The sequence below is a fragment of the Coregonus clupeaformis genome, chromosome 27 (genome assembly GCF_020615455.1).
Source record: "Coregonus clupeaformis isolate EN_2021a chromosome 27, ASM2061545v1, whole genome shotgun sequence".
NCBI lineage: Eukaryota > Metazoa > Chordata > Actinopteri > Salmoniformes > Salmonidae > Coregonus > Coregonus clupeaformis.
In genome coordinates this window covers 5944178-5948911 of record NC_059218.1, presented here as the reverse complement: position 1 = coordinate 5948911, position 4734 = coordinate 5944178, and positions in this window count along the sequence as shown.

Sequence of the window (4734 nt, the reverse complement as noted above, 5' to 3'; positions counted from 1 at the left end):
ATTGCTTTATGCCTCTCTCCCATGTCAATATGCCTTGCCTATTGCTGTTCCAGTTAGTTCTTATTATACAATTTCACTGTAGAACCCCAAGTCACTCTCAAACTGCCTCAAATAGTTCCTTTGTTCCACCCCCCATACACGCCGAGACCGGCTCAATCAGTGCCTCCAGTGATGCTATCTCTTTCATTGTTACCCAACGCTTAGGTTTACCTCCACTGTACTCATATCCTTCCATATCCTTGTCTGTACATAATGCCCTGAATCTTTTCTACAATGCCCAGGAATCTGCCCCCTTTATTCTCTGTACCCAACGCACTAGAAGACCAGTTCTTAAAGCCTTTAGCCGTATCCTTATTCTAGTCCTCCTCTGTTCCTCTGGTGATGTAGAGGCTAACCCAGGCCCTGCAGCCCCCAGTATCACTCCTACTCCCCAGGAGCTATCATTTGTTGACTTCAGTAACCATAAAAGCCTTGGTTTTCTGCACGTTAACATCAGAAGCCTCCTTCCTAAGTTTGAGTTATTCACTGCGTTACCACACTCCGCCAACCCTGATGTTCTAGCAGTGTCTGAATCCTGGCTTAGGAAGGCCACCAAAAATTCTGAGATTTCCATCCCCAACTACAACATTTTCCGTCTAGATAGAACTGCCAAAGGGGGTGGAGTTACATTTACATTTTAGTCATTTAGCAGACGCTCTTATCCAGAGCGACTTACAGTTAGTGAATAAATCTTTTTTTTTTTCTTTTTTACTGGCCCCCCGTGGGAATCGAACCCACAACCCTGGCGTTGCAAACGCCATGCTCTATCAACTGAGCTACATCCCTGCCGGCCATTCCCTCCCCTACCCTGGACGACGCTGGGCCAATTGTGCGCCGCCCAGTCACGGCCGGCTGCGACAGAGCCTGGATTCGAACCAGGATCTAGTGGCACAGTTAGCACTGCGATGCAGTGCCTTAGACCACTGCGCCACTCAGGAGACGGAGAGTTAGCCTGCAGAGCTCTATCATACTATCCAGGTCTGTGCCCAAACAGTTTGAGCTTCTACTTCTAAAAATCCTGGGCTAGACAATCTGGACCCTTTCTTTCTAAAACTAGCCGCCAAAATTGTCGCAAACTCTATTACTAGCCTGTTCAACCTCTCTTTCGTAACGTCTGAGATCCCCAGAGATTGGAAAGCTGCTGCGGTCATCCCCCTCTTCAAAGGGGGTGACACTCTAGATCCAAACTGTTACAGACCTATATCCATCCTGCCCTTCTAAAGTTTTTGAAAGCCAAGTTAACAAACAGATCACCGACCATTTTGAATCCCACCGTACCTTCTCTGCTATGCAATCCGGTTTCCAAGCTGGGCATGGGTGCACCTCAGCCACGCTCAAGGTCTTAAACGATATTATGGCCAACCGCGATAATAGACAGTACTGTGCAGCCGTCTTCATCGACCTGGCCAAGGCTTTCGACTCTGTCAACCACCGCATTCTTATTGGCAGACTAAATAGCCTTGGTTTCTCAAATGACTGCCTCGCCTGGTTCACCAACTACTTCTCAGAGTTCAATGTGTCAAATCGGAGGGCCTGTTGTCTGGTCCTATGGCAGTCTCTATGGGCGTGACACAGGGTTCAATTCTTGGGCCGACTCTTTTCTCCGTGTATATCAATGATGTCACTCTTGCTGCTGGTGACTCTCAGATCCACCTCTACGCAGACGACACCATTTTGTATACATCTGGCCCTTCATTGGACACTGTGTTAACAAACCTCCAAACAAGCTTCAATGCCATACAACACTCCTTCAGTAGCCTCCAACTGCTCTTAAACACTAGTAAAACTAAATGCATGCTCTTCAATCGAACGCTGCTGGCACCCGCCCACCCGACTAGAATCACTACTCCCGACGGGTCTGACCTAGAGTATGTGGACAATTACAAATACCTAGGTGTCTGGTTAGACTGTAAACTCTCCTTCCAGACTCACATTAAGCATCTCCAATCCAAAGTTAAATCTAGAATCGGCTTCCTATTTCGCAACAAAGCCTCCTTCACTCATGCTGCCAAACATGCCCTCGTAAAACTGACTATCCTACCGATCCTTGACTTCGGCGATGTCATTTACAAAATAGCCTCCAAACACTCTACTCAGCAAATTGGACGTAGTCTATCACAGTGCCATCCGTTTTGTCACCAAAGCCCCATATACTACCCACCACTGTGACCTGTACGCTCTTGTTGGCTGGTCCTCACTACATATTCGTCGCCAAACCCACTGGCTCCAGGCCATCTATAAATCACTGCTAGGCAAATCCCCGCCTTATCTTAGCTCATTGGTCACCATAGCAACACCCACCCGTAGTATGAGCTCCAGCAGGTATATCTCACTGGTCATCCCAAATTTGCATTTTATTGCATGACATAAGTATTTGATACATCAGAAAAGCAGAACTTAATATTTGGTACAGAAACCTTTGTTTGCAATTACAGAGATCATACGTTTCCTGTAGGTCTTGGCCAGGTTTGCACACACTGCAGCAGGGATTTTGGCCCACTCCTCCATACAGACCTTCTCCAGATCCTTCAGGTTTCGGGGCTGTCGCTGGGCAATACGGACTTTCAGCTCCCTCCAAAGATTTTCTATTGGGTTCAGGTCTGGAGACTGGCTAGGCCACTCCAGGACCTTGAGATGTTTCTTACGGAGCCACTCCTTAGTTGCCCTGGCTGTGTGTTTCGAGTCGTTGTCATGCTGGAAGACCCAGCCACGACCCATCTTCAATGCTCTTACTGAGGGAAGGAGGTTGTTGGCCAAGATCTCGCAATACATGGCCCCATCCATCCTCCCCTCAATACGGTGCAGTCGTCCTGTCTCCTTTGCAGAAAAGCATCCCCAAAGAATGATGTTTCCACCTCCATGCTTCACGGTTGGGATGGTGTTCTTGGGGTTGTACTCAGCCTTCTTCTTCCTCCAAACACGGCGAGTGGAGTTTAGACCAAAAAGCTCTATTTTTGTCTCATCAGACCACATGACCTTCTCCCATTCCTCCTCTGGATCATCCAGATGGTCACTGGCAAACTTCAGATGGGCCTGGACATGCGCTGGCTTGAGCAGGGGGACCTTGCGTGCGCTGCAGGATTTTAATCCATGACGGCGTAGTGTGTTACTAATGGTTTTCTTTGAGACTGTGGTCCCAGCTCTCTTCAGGTCATTGACCAGGTCCTGCCGTGTAGTTCTGGGCTGATCCCTCACCTTCCTCATGATCATTGATGCCCCACGAGGTGAGATCTTGCATGGAGCCCCAGACCGAGGGTGATTGACCGTCATCTTGAACTTCTTCCATTTTCTAATAATTGCGCCAACAGTTGTTGCCTTCTCACCAAGCTGCTTGCCTATTGTCCTGTAGCCCATCCCAGCCTTGTGCAGGTCTACAATTTTATCCCTGATGTCCTTACACAGCTCTCTGGTCTTGGCCATTGTTGAGAGGTTGGAGTCTGTTTGATTGAGTGTGTGGACAGGTGTCTTTTATACAGGTAACGAGTTCAAACAGGTGCAGTTAATACAGGTAATGAGTGGAGAACAGGAGGGCTTCTTAAAGAAAAACTAACAGGTCTGTGAGAGCCGGAATTCTTATTGTTTGGTAGGTGATCAAATACTTATGTCATGCAATAAAATGTAAATTAATTACTTAAAAATCATGTGATTTTTCTGGATTTTTGTTTTAGATTCCGTCTCTCACAGTTGAAGTGTACCTATGATAAATATTACAGACCTCTACATGCTTTGTAAGTAGGAAAACCTGCAAAATCGGCAGTGTATCAAATACATGTTCTCCCCACTGTATATATTTTCTGTTGTATTTTTGACTTTGTTTTGTTTTACCCCATATGGAACTCTGTTGTTTTTATCGCACTGCTTTGCTTTATCTTGGCCAGGTCGCTGTTGTAAATTTTTACGTCATTTAGCAGACACTCTTATCCAGAGCGACTTACAAATAGGTGCATTCACCTTATAGCCAGTGGGATAACCACTTTACAATGTGTGTATATATATATATATTTTTATTTTTTTATTTTTTTGGGGTGGGGGGGGTGGGGGGTTGGAGTAAGGGGGTGGGGGGGGTGGGGGGGGTAGAAGGATTACTTTATCCTATCCCAGGTATTCCTTAAAGAGGTGGGGTTTCAAATGTCTCCAGAAGGTGGTGAGTGACTCCGCTGTCCTGGCGTCGTGAGGGAGCTTGTTCCACCATTGGGGTGCCAGGGCAGCGAACAGTTTTGACTGGGCTGAGCGGGAACTATGCTTCCGCAGAGGTAGGGGAGCCAGCAGGCCAGAGGTGGATGAACGCAGTGCCCTCGTTTGGGTGTAGGGACTGATCAGAGCCTGAAGGTACGGAGGTGCCGTTCCCCTCACAGCTCCGTAGGCAAGCACCATGGTCTTGTAGCAGATGCGAGTTTCAACTGGAAGCCAGTGGAGTGTGCGGAGGAGCGCGGTGACGTGAGAGAACTTGGGAAGGTTGAACACCAGACGGGCTGCGGCATTCTGGATGAGTTGTAGGGGCTTAATGGCACAGGCAGGGAGCCCAGCCAACAGCGAGTTGCAGTAATCCAGACGGGAGATGACAAGTGCCTGGATTAGGACCTGTGCCGCTTCCTGTGTAAGGCAGGGTCATACTCTCCGAATGTTGTAGAGCATGAAATGAGAACTTGTTCTCAACTGGCTTACCTGGTTAAATAAAAAAAAGTATAAGAAGTG